Raw genomic sequence first — 12,520 nt, forward strand, 5'->3', positions numbered from 1 at the left:
ACTGTTTCCCACCGAGACTATGTCTGTAAATTGTTTTATATGAAGTTGAAGATATGTTATGTTTAATGGGGACTCTGTATATAATAAGCTAAAAAGGGAGGATTGTAGTGTATGTACCCGTCTACCTTTAAGAGAACTATTGTATGTAACCGTTCACCTTTAAGAGAACTACTTTAGGTGTGGCACTACTTGTTTGGCTTCTGTATACTGTAATACCGACGGTGACCACACCGGTATATAAGTGTTGTGGCATGATTCCTTGGGCAGATTCGCCCTGACCTTCAAATAGTAAAGACCTGTTTGTTTGTTATTCCTGAAGTCTGTGTCGTTATTAACTGTACAACCCACAGACTTTACAGATATTAGCTCCGATGATGTAGAATCTGTATGGGTAGAGCTGAGAAATACCATGGGGCAGAAAACGCTAGTGGGAGTTGTATACAGACCCCCAAACAGTAATGCTGAGATTGGGGATGGCATTAAAAAGGAAATTAGAGATGCGTGCAATAAGGGCACAGCAGTTATCATGGGTGACTTTAATCTACATATAGATTGGACTAACCAAATTAGTAACAATACTGTGGAGGAGGAATTCCTAGAGTGTATACGGGATGGTTTCCTGGAGCAATATGTCAAGGAACCAACTAGAGATCAGGCCATCTTAGACTGGGTATTATGTAATGAGAATGGATTGATTGGAATCTTGTTGTGAGAGGACCCTTGGGGAGGAGCGACCATAATATGATTGAATTCTTCATTAAGATGACGAGTGAAGTAGTTGGCTCAGAGACTGGTGTCCTGAATTTAAATAAAGGAAACTACGATGGTATGAGGCACGAGTTGGCTAGGATAGATTGGGGAACGTTACTTAAAGGGTTAACGGCGCAAAGGCAATGGCAAACATTTAAAGATCGCATGGATTAACTACAGAATTTGTTCATCCCTGTCTGGCGTAAAAATAAAACAAAAAAGGTGGCGCAACCGTGGCTAACAAGGGAAATTAGGGATAGCATAAGATCCAAGGAGAGGACATATAAATTGGCCAGAAAAGGCAGCAAACCTGAGGATTGGAAGCAGTTTAGGATTCAGCAAAAGGAGGACAAAAGGATTAATTAAGAGGGGAAAAATAGAGTATGAGAGTAAGCTTACGTGGAACATAAAAACTGACTGTAAAAGCTTCTATAGATATGTGAAGAGAAAAAGATTCCCCTTGCAGTCAGAATCAGGGGAATTTATAATGGGGAACAAAGAAATGGCTGACTAATTAAATGCATACTTTGGTTCTGTCTTCACAAAGGAGGACACAAATAACCTCCCAGAGATGTCAGGAAACATAGGGTCTAATGAGAGGGAGGAACTAAATGAAATCAGTATTTGTAGGGAAATGGTGTTCGGGAAATTGACAGGATTAAAGGCCGATAAATCCCCAGGGCCTGATAATCTACATCCTAGGGTACTTGAGGAAGTGGCCCTAGAAATAGTTGATGCATTGCTGGTCATCTTCCAAAATTCTATAGACTCTGGCACAGTTCCCATGGATTGGAGGGTAGCTAATGTAACCCCGCTATTCAAAAAAGGTGGTAGAGAGAAAACGGGGAATTATAGACCGGTAAGCCTGACATTGGTAGTGGGGAAAATGCTAGAGTCCATTATAAAAGATGTAATAGCAGAGCACTTGGAAAACAGTGACAGGATCGGACAAAATCAACATGGATTTACAAAAGGTAAATCATGCTTGACTAATCTACTGGAATTTTTTGAGGATGTAACTGGTAGAATAGATAAGGGAGAACCAGTGGATGTGGTGTATTTGGACTTTCAGAAGGCTTTCGATAAGGTCCCGCATAAGAGATTAGCATGCAAAGTTAAAGCGCATGGGATTGGGGGTAAGGTATAGACTTGGATAGAGAACTGGCTGGCAGACAAGAAGCAAAGAGTTGGAATAAACGGGTCTTTTTCCGAGTGGCAGGCAGTGACTAGTGGGGTACCACAAGGATCGGTCCTAGGACTCCTGTTCTGGACTTATTACATGCAGACAGCACCCTCCAGTGGTAGTTAGTGTATAGCAGTGTTAGTATACTGCAATAGGTCATTTGACCTTGTTCCTGTTTTAACCCGGAAGTAGGAGTATTCCAGAAAGAACCTACTGAGTAATGGAGAATCTTCCATGAGGGATTCTCAATCCTGTGTAATCTCATCTTATATGCTGGGCAGGACGCAATGTCTGTGAGTATCTTTGTTTGTTAACATGATAGCAACTTTGTCAGTGTAGTATTTGACAATACTTTGTTTATAAAAAGTTATTAGTTGTTAGCTACAGAAGTCTAGCTCAAGTGCCATTTAGTTATACAATTAGTCTATTCTATTGTTATAAATATGTCTATATCTTATGTAGCATCTAATGTATAGTACTCAGTTCTATGTACAAAACATACTTTGTCTTTGTTTACAGTTTCACAAATTTGTTCAAGTAAAGCTTCAAAACAGCAAACCCGCTTGTCGAGGAATTATTTGAATGAATGTTTAGCTGGCTGGATAACTAGATAGGAGCACGTCTAGCGAGACCAGTACAGTGAAACGATAGCAATACGGCTAGCTGTGAAGAGTGGCGCAGCAGGAGTAAGCCATCACGACAGAGCCAGCTTAAGTCTTCACCTTGTACACTGCACTTACCTCACATCAACATGTCAGAAGATAATACCGAAAACGTTACTCAGCGAGTAGAAGACCTTAAACAGTTAGACGAAACTGTAGAATGTGACAATCGGTCTATAAGCTCCGGTTACTACATATCCCAAGCTGGTTCACGGTCATCAGCTGGTTCACGGTCATCGGCTGGTTCTAGATCGCAAGCTGGTTCACGGTCATCGGCTGGTTCTAGATCGCAAGCTGGTTCATGGTCATCAGGTGTGTAGGGGTTCGCAAAATCCCTCAGCCCCGAAGATACTGGAGATATTAATGCACATCGTGGACGAAGACTTTGAGTGATTTAAATTGCCTCTGGGTTGGACAATGTTTTAAAACGTGCCCAGAACCACAAAAGGCTGCGTTGAGCTGGGCAGCACATGGACAACACCGGAATCAAAGAACTTTGTGGAAAAATTCGCACACTTTAAGACAGTACATTTTATTAAAATTTGTACCCTTGAGTTTGGTAAATTGCAAAGGGGTTTAAAAATGGCCGTCAGAAAAGCATGGCCAAGGACAAAGAGGCTTGGAAGCAGCTCGTGGATGTCTGTGAAAAGGGGGAGGATCGAAGCAGTGGCAGTCAGATTCTGTCAATCAAAAAGGGAGTTTCCCTTCCCTTCAGAGGCAATCGATGTTTGTTTATGTTGACATAAAGGATTATCCACTTAGGCTGCGGTTTCAGTGACCGCAGGACAAAGGGCTTCTGTTTACCTAGTAATCCAACTCCATTCAAAACCCATCACACACCATGAGACACACCTAAACTACGGAAGAGACCATTTCGACTAAGAAACGGAACAGTTTAAGATTGAATGGGTTTGAATCACCCATTACCAGACAAAGGGGGACGGTTTGGATCCTTTTGTTTTAGCCCAGATGAACTTGGATTTGGGCGGGAACATTTCGGCCCCAAAGTTGGGGTATATAAAGATAGCTTCTGAGAAGCATCTCTCTCTCTCTCTGGCTTGCCTTCGTGTGCCTTCTACAGCGTGGAAGTCTGTCTGAAGAAGTAAAAACACCAGCAGTTTATTTTTAAAACACTGGGGTGTTTTCTTTACTTCGGGACAGTGAAGATCTCGCAGGGCACGGAGCTAGCATTGCAAGTGGTGAGCATATATTTTTCTGGCCTTCCACAAGGCAACTTAGGGTAGGCTTAGGGGTGGGGGTAAAGTGGGAATTTTGTTTAGAATTGTTATTTCAGTCGTTTTTCCCTCGTTATGCCCGTTTTTCCTCCCCTATCTAAGCAATTTTACCGTGATTACATTGATCGTATGGTGTAGTTTATTTAGTTTAATAAAGTTTGACTTTCTTACATCCAGATCATTTGTCCGTTTTTAATATCATTAATTATAAGTTCCTCCAGTCAGAACTGGAAGGGTGGGTTTAGCGATTCGAAACCACTGATTGGTATTGGTCTCAGTCTGTGAAACAAAAAGGCTGCCTGACCAGGTAAATTACCGTAAACCAGGTAAAGGAAGGTAAATTACCGTAAACCAGGTAAAAGATGCCCCCCTACAGGTGGTTCTAGGGTAAGCATGGCCATCGCCAAAGCACGGGCTAAGCTAGAAGCAGCTCAAGCCAGAGCTGCGCATGCCGACAGAGAAATAGAAATAAAAGTAGAACAGGCCCTTCTCAAAGCTGAACTCCAAGCTGATCAGGCCCGTCTCCAAGCTGAACAGGCCCATTTCAAAGCTGAACTCCAAGCTGACCAGGCCCGTTTCCAAGCCGAACAGGCCCGTTTCCAAGCTGAACTCCAAGCTGACCAGGCCAGTCACCAGGTTGGACGCCAGGCTGAACAGGCCCGTCTCCAAGCCACATTAGACGCTCTGCAGCAACAAAAAGAGATAGATGCTTCATTAGCTGAGGCACAAACATTCAAGGCAATTTTAGAGGAAGCTGACCCCGAGACAGCTAACAAGCCTTTAATTCCCGTTCCGCGGCAGAGTCGACGACAGCGCACCAGAGATTACGTGAGCGACCATGCCGACATACAGTTTACGAGAGAGAGGGATGAAGACCCGCACATCTCTACAGACGTAATCACTTCATATAACATGCCCCAAGTCGCCAACCAAGGTCAAAATAGACAGCGTGCCTCAAGTCGCAGGATCCTCCCCTGCCAAACAGAAGACACGGTGCAGAGGAATAGAACGCTGAAGAGAGAAAGTCAGCAGCAAACTCCCTTTCGTTTCCTTGAGACCCCCATCAGAGCCCCTACTCAAAGCAACCCTGGCACAGGTCCCAGCACCTATGACCTTGCCAAATACCTTGCACGCAGCCAGCTGGTGACTATAGGGTTAACCAAGTTTGATGACAGGCCAGAGAATTATCGGGCTTGGAAGTCCTCCTTCCACGATGCCATATTGGGCTTAGACCTGTCGGCAGGAGAAGAGCTCGGCCTCCTTATCAAATGGCTCGGCCCAGAGTCCGCCGGACAGGCACACAGGATAAAAGCGGTCAAAGTGGGACGATCGCCAGCGGGGTTGAAGATGGCTTGGGCGAGGCTGGAAGAAAGCTATGGCTCGCCTGAAGCCACTGAAAGGGCTCTCTTTGACAGGTTGGAGAACTTTCCGAAGTTGACAAATAAGAAACCCCAGAAGCTCCGCGACCGTGGAGATCTGCGGTCAGAACTCGAAGCCGCAAAGCAGGACGGCTACCTACCCGGCCTATCGTACTTAGACACATCCAGAGGGGTAAGTCCCATCATTGAGAAGCTGCCATTCAATCTGCAGAAGTGGATATCATTCGGGTCAGAGTTCAAGCTAAACCACGACGTTACCTTCCCACCATTCTCTGCGTTTGCCAAATTCATCCATAAAGAAGCCAAAGCCAGGAACAACCCCAGCTTCAACCCTCTTCTCCTCCCACACAGCACTTGCCAGGAGAGACAAGTTTGACAGACATGGAAAGACACCAATATCTGTCCACAAAGTGCAAGTGTCTTCAACTGAGGACACAAGGGATCAGAAGAAATCTGAGGATATGAGCAAACAATGCCCCATCCACAACAAGCCCCATCCATTAAAGAAGTGCAGAGGCTTCAGGGAAATGTCCCTGGAAGATCGGAAACAGTATCTCAAAGAGAACTCCATATGCTTCAAATGCTGCTCTTCCACAAACCATCTCGCCAAGAACTGCAAGGTAGATGCAAAATGCACAGAATGTGAAAGTGATCGGCAGATTTCAGCACTCCACCCAGGCCCAGCTCCTTGGAAGTCAGAGTCACCTCCTCCCGCCTCAGAGCACGGCGGGGAGAGAGAGGGAGCTGCCGGTCCGGAGATTACATCCAAGTGCACCGAGGTGTGTGGAGAAGGAGTGAGCACAAGAGCATGCTCCAAGATATGCCTCGTTAATGTGTACCCTGTAGGATGTCGCCAGGAATCTGAAAAGATGTATGCCATACTAGACAAACAAAGCAATCGTTCTCTAGCAAGATCCGAGTTCTTCGACATCTTCAAGGTCAAAGGAAGTCCGTCGCCTTACACGTCGAAGACGTGTGCTGGACTTTCAGAGACAGCCGGCAGGAGGGCCTGTGGTTATGTTGTTGAGTCAACCGACGGGAAGATTAGTCTCCCCCTTCCTACACTGATCGAATGTAATCAAGTCCCCGACAACCGTTCTGAGATTCCCACTCCGAATGCAGCTCATCACCACCGTCATCTGAGACGCATTGCAGACGAGATCCCACCTCTTGATCCAGACGCAGGCATACTTCTTTTGTTGGGATGGGACATCCTGAGGGTACATAAGATAAGGAAACAGATCAACGGTCCACATGACGCCCCTTTCACCCTAAGGCTAGACCTCGGCTGGGTCGTTGTTGGAGACATGTGCCTCAAGGGTGCTCACAAGCCATCTCAGGTGAGTACACTCAAGACTTCCATCTTGGAGAATGGTCGTCCAAGCTACCTTACCCCATGCAGTAGTCAGATCCAAGTGACAGAGAAGTTCAGTCATGCGGCCCAGCCTCAGAACCCCCCAGCGCTGATCTCCACAAACAGCACACAGATGATGCTCACTGGAGAGAACCCGGGTCAGTCAGTCTTCTGTTGCACCGCCAATGATCACAAACTTGCTCCATCGATCGACGACAGGAGATTCCTCCAGATTATGGACAATGAGGTCTCTCGTGACAGCTCTAACAGCTGGGTTGCACCCTTACCCTTCCAGAACCCCAGACGACGGCTGCCGAACAACAGGGAGTATGCCTATAATCGTCTTAACTCACGCCGTCGCACACTAGAGAAGAAGCCGAAGATGAAAGCACACTTCCTAGAATTTGTCAAGAAAATGCTCGTCAACAATCATGCAGAGATAGCTCCTCCACTCCAGGAAGGCCAAGAGTGTTGGTACCTCCATTCCTTCGGAGTCAAGTACCCCAAAAAGCTGGAACAGATCTGCGTGGTGTTTGACTCCAGTGCACCATATCAGGGAGTCTCTCTCAACGACTTACTCTTCACAGGGCCCAATCTCAACAACAGCCTCTTGGGGGTACTCATGAGATTCAGGAAAGAGCCCGTCGCTATCACTGCCGATATCCAGCACATGTTTCACTGCTTTGTGGTGAGATAAGACCACAGAGATTTCCTCCGCTTCCTGTGGTATCGCAACAACGACCCCAACAGAGACATTGTGGACTACAGAATGCACGTCCATGTCTTCGGGAATAGCCTGTCCCCTGCTGTTGCCATATACGGACTAAGGAGGGCTGCCAAGGAAGAAGATGAAGACTTTGGCAGTGATGTGAGGGGGTTCATCGAACGAGAGTTCTACGTCGACGATGCACTGAAGTCATTCCCGACCGAAGCAAAGGCCATCAGTACCCTTGGATGAGCTCAGGAACTACTTGCACTATCCAACCTCAGGCTACACAAGATAGCCTCTAACAGACCAGCAGTGATGGAGGCATTCCCCCTGAAGATTGTGCTAATGACGTCAAGGATCTAGACCTCTTCACTGATGACCTCCCCCTATAGCGTAGCCTAGGAGTGTCTTGGAACATAGCAACAGACACGTTCACGTTCCAAGCCTTAGATGACGAGAAACCCTTCACACGTAGAGGAGTGCTCTCTGCAGTCAACAGCCTATACGACCCTCTCGGCTTCTTAGCCCCTGTCACTATACAAGGCAGGCTGCTCCTCAAGAAATTCTCCACACGCGCTGAAGAGTGGGATTCACCCCTCCCTGAAGAGATGGAAGCAGAGTGGGACAGATGGAGAGACTCACTTCAAGACTTACAGGAGATCCGAATACCTCGCTCCTATACGTTCTTCTCTCCCTCAAGTGGCCAATTCAAAGAGCTTTGTGTCTTTGCAGACGCATCCGCTAAGGCCATTGCAGGTGTGGCTTATCTGAAGGTCACCACTCAAGATGGACAAAGCAAAGTCGGCTTCGTCTTTGGCAAGGCCAAGTTGGCACCCCAGCCAGACCTCACCATACCCAGATTGGAACTGTGCACAGCAGTATTAGCAGTTGAGATTGCAGAGTTCATAGTAGAGGAGATTGATCTGAAGTTCGACAGCATCATGTATTATATAGACAGCAAAGTGGTGCTAGGATACATCCATAACCAAAGTAGACGGTTCTACGTATATGTGAACAACAGGGTCCAACGTATCCGACAGTCCACATCCCCCGACCAGTGGAGGTACGTCCCCACAGACCTGAACCCAGCTGACCATGGGTGTAGATCTGTAACAGCGTCCCTTCTCAGCAGCACGACTTGGCTGTCAGGACCTGCTTTTCTTCAGGATCAGTCCCTGCACTCCTCTGAACTCAATGAGTCATTCGACCTCCTCAACCCTGTTACTGACTCCGAGATACGCCCACAAGTCACAGCGAACGTTACTCAAATCTCTAAGGACCTGATGAGCACCAAACGCTTCAAGCGTTTCTCCAAATGGAACACTCTCAAAGACAGTAGCACGCATAACCCACATAGCTCATACCTTCTCCCAGCCTACACAAGAGAGTAGCTGCCATGGGTGGCATGTCTGTCGTAAGAGTCCCTCTGAAGAAGAGCTCAAGAGAGCCAAAATCCTTGTGATGAAGAGCGTCCAACACGAGTGTTACTCAGAAGAGTTGAAGTGCATAGCAGCAGAACACAACCTACCCCCTCACAGCAGTCGACGGAAGCTGCATCCTATCGTCGATACCGGCGGACTGTTTCTGAGGTGTTTCTTCTTTTGTCGCCAGAGGACTCCAGTGACAAGTAAAGTTAGGATTATGTGGAGTCGCTAACGACCCCAGACGGGGAGTGTTCTGGACTTATAGCATCCTCTAGTGGTAGTTAGTGTATAGCAGTGTTAGTATACTGCAATAGGTCATTTGACCTTGTTCTTGTTTTAACCCGGAAGTAGTAGTATTCCAGAAAGAACCTACTGAGTAATGGAGAATCTTCCATGAGGGATTCTCAATCCTGTGTAATCTCATCTTATATGCTGGGCAGGACGCAATGTCTGTGAGTATCTTTGTTTGTTAACATGATAGCAACTTTGTCAGTGTAGTATTTGACAATACTTTGTTTATAAGAAGTTATTAGTTGTTAGCTACAGAAGTCTAGCTCAAGTGCCATTTAGTTATACAATTAGTCTATTCTATTGTTATAAATATGTCTATATCTTATGTAACATCTAATGTATAGTACTCAGTTCTATGTACAAAACATACTTTGTCTTTGTTTACAGTTTCACAAATTTGTTCAAGTGAAGCTTCAAAACAGCAAACCCGCTTGTCGAGGAATTATTTGAATGAGTGTTTAGCTGGCTGGATAACTAGATATGAGCACGTCTAGCGAGACCAGTACAACTCCAGCTATTCACAATATATATTAATGATCTAGACGAGGGAACTAGATGTAATATCTCCAAGTATTGATGACTGTATCGGTGCCGTCCTGAACTAGAAAATTTCATTCACTTTGCTTCCAATTTCCACCCTTCCCTCACCTTCACAATGTCCATCTCCAACTCTTCCCTTCCCTTCCTCGACTTCTCCGTCTCCATCTCTGGGGATAGGTTATTGACAAACATTCACTACAAGCCCACTGACTCCCACAGCTACCTGGACTACACTTCCTCCCACCCCGTCTCCTGTAAGGACTCTATTCCATTCTCCCAGTTTCTCCGTCTCCGCCACATCTGCTCTGACGATGCCACCTTCCACACCAGTGCTTCCAACATGTCTTCCTTTTTCCTCAACCGAGGATTCCCCTCTACTGTGGTTGACACGGCCCTCGACCGTGTCTGTTCTATCTCCCGCACTTCTGCCCTCATCCCTGCCCCTCCCTCCCGTAACCACGATAGAGTTCCCCTTGTCCTCACCTTTCACCCCACCAGCCTCCACATTCAACGGATCATCCTCCGCCATTTCCCCCACCTCCAGCGTGATCCCACCATCAAACGCATCTTCCCCTCACCTCCCCTTTCAGCATTCCGTAAGGACCGCTCCCTCCGCGACACCCTAGTCCACTCCTCTACCACCCCCAGCACCCCTTCCCCTTCGCCTGGCACCTTCCTGTGCAAGCACAGGAGATACAACACATGCCCTTATACCTCCCCCCTTCCCACTGTCCAGGGCCCCAAACACCCCTTCCAGGTGAAACAGCGATTTACTTGTACTTCCTGCAATTTAGTATACTGTATTTGCTGCTCACGATGTGGTTTCCTTTGCATTGGGGAGACCAAACGCAGATTGGGTGACCGCTTTGCGGAACACCTGTTCAGTCCGTAAGGGGGACCCCGAGCTCCCGGTGGCCTGTCACTTTAATTCACCGCCCCATTCCCACTCAGACCTCACTGTCCTCGGCCTCTTGCATTGTTCCACGGAAGCTCAGCACAAGCTCGAGGAACAGCACCTCATCTTTCAATTAGGCAGTCTACAGCCCTCTGGACTCAACATTTTTTAATCCACACTTTCGTCTGGGCTTTTTTCTTCCCTCCCACGTGGCATGTGTCCTTCATTCTGCCAGGACCATTCACACTTCATCTAAAGCCATCCTTTGTTCCTTGAATATCTCTTAATCTCTCTCAATGTCTCTTAATCGCTTCTGCTTTCTATCCTATCTCTGACCTTCCCTTTTGTTCTTTCATCCCCTCCCCCTTTTCCCAGCCCCCACTTGCTTTAAAATCTATCCCTCTTCCTGCTTTTTTTCTAGTTCTGACGAAGGGTCTTCGACCTGAAACGTTAACTCCATTTCTCTCTCCACGGCTGCTGCCCTGGCCTGCTGAGTTTATCCAGCATTTTCTGTTGTTATTTCGAGACCTGGGTGTCCTTGTGCACCAGTCGCTGAAGGTAAGCATGCAGGTGCAGCAGGCGGTTAAGAAGGCAAATGGTATGTTAGCCTTCATAGGGAGAGGATTCTAGTACAGGAGCAAGAATGTCTTGCTGCAGTTGTACAGGGCCTTGGTGAGACCACACCTTGAGTATTGTGTGTAGTTTTGGTTTTGCCATGGAGGGAGTGCAGCGAAGATTCACCAGACTGATACCTGGGATGGCAGGAATGACTTATGAGGGAGATTGGGTCGATTGGGCTTATATTCGCTGGAGTTTAGAAGAATGAGAGGGGATCTCATTGAAACTTATAAAATTCTAACAGGTCTAGACAGACTAGATGCAGGAAGGATGTTCCCGATGGCGGAGGAGTCCAGAACCAGGGGTCACAGACTAAAGATAAGGGGTAAGCCATTTAGGACAGAGATGAGGAGGAATGTATTCACCCAGAGAGTGGTGAATCTGTGGAATTCTCTACCACAAAAGGCAGCTGAGGCTAATTCATTAAATATATTCAAGGAGTTAGATATATTTCTTAAGGCTAAAGGGATCAAGGGATATGGGGAGAAAGCAGGGACAGGGTACTGAATTTGGATATCAGCCATGATCGCATTAAATGGCGGAGCAGGCTCGAGGGGCCGAATGGCCTACTCCTGCTCCTATCTTCTATGTTTCTATGTCATGGATTTACCATGAGATATTCAATGGGACGGAAACTTGGTACATTTGGGTTCTCCCTCCGTCTACCAAATTTCTGATCTCTCCGTGGGCATCTCAGAATTGTACCCTTTCTCGTCCTAGGAATTTCAACTCAGATGAAATTCATTGCAGGGAAGTGCGAGGTGATACATTTTGGTAGGAAGAATGAAGAGAGACCATACATAATAAATGGTACAATTGTAAAGGGGGTGCAAGAACAGAGAGACCTGGGGGTGCTTGTGCAGAAAGTTTTGATGTGGCAGGATAGGTTAACAAAGCAGTTAACAAAGTATATGGGATCCTGGGCTTTCTAAATAGCAGCATAGGGTACAAAAGCCAGGAAGTTATGCTAAACCTATATAAAACACTAGTTCGGCCCCAGCTGAAGTATTTTGTCCAATTCTGGGCACCACACTTTAGGAAGGATGTGAAGGCTTTGGCGAGGGTACAGAAGAGATTTACTAGAATGGTTCCAGGGATGAGGGATTAACAGTTATGTGGATACACTAGAAAAGCTGGGGTTGTTCTACTTGGAGCAGACAAGGCTAAGAGGAGATTTAATAGATGTGCTTAAAATAATGAAGGGTTTAGATAGAGCAAATAAAGAGAAACTGTTTCCAATGGCTGAAGGGTCAATAACGAGAGGGCACAGATTTAAGATGATTGGCAAAAGAACCAGAGGTGACACGAGGAAAACTTTTTTTTTTTAACGCAAAAAATGGTCTTAATTTGGAATGTACTGCCTGATAAGATGTTGGATGCAGATTCAATAGTAGCCTTCAAAAAGGGAATTGGATAAATACTTGGAGAAAAAATTGCAGGGATATAGGGAAAGAGTAGGGGAGTGGAACTAACTGGATTG

General features: G+C 46.4%; 1 protein-coding gene across 3 annotated transcripts in view; it reads right to left on the minus strand.

Moving 5' to 3' along the window:
* Positions 1 to 12,520, minus strand: part of mcc (MCC regulator of WNT signaling pathway) — a 450,686-nt gene that overhangs the window by 171,237 nt on the left and 266,929 nt on the right. The window lies entirely within an intron of this gene.

This window comes from Somniosus microcephalus, chromosome 1 (assembly GCF_052327205.1).
Source record: "Somniosus microcephalus isolate GS21.2 chromosome 1, FLI_Smic_1.0, whole genome shotgun sequence".
NCBI lineage: Eukaryota > Metazoa > Chordata > Chondrichthyes > Squaliformes > Somniosidae > Somniosus > Somniosus microcephalus.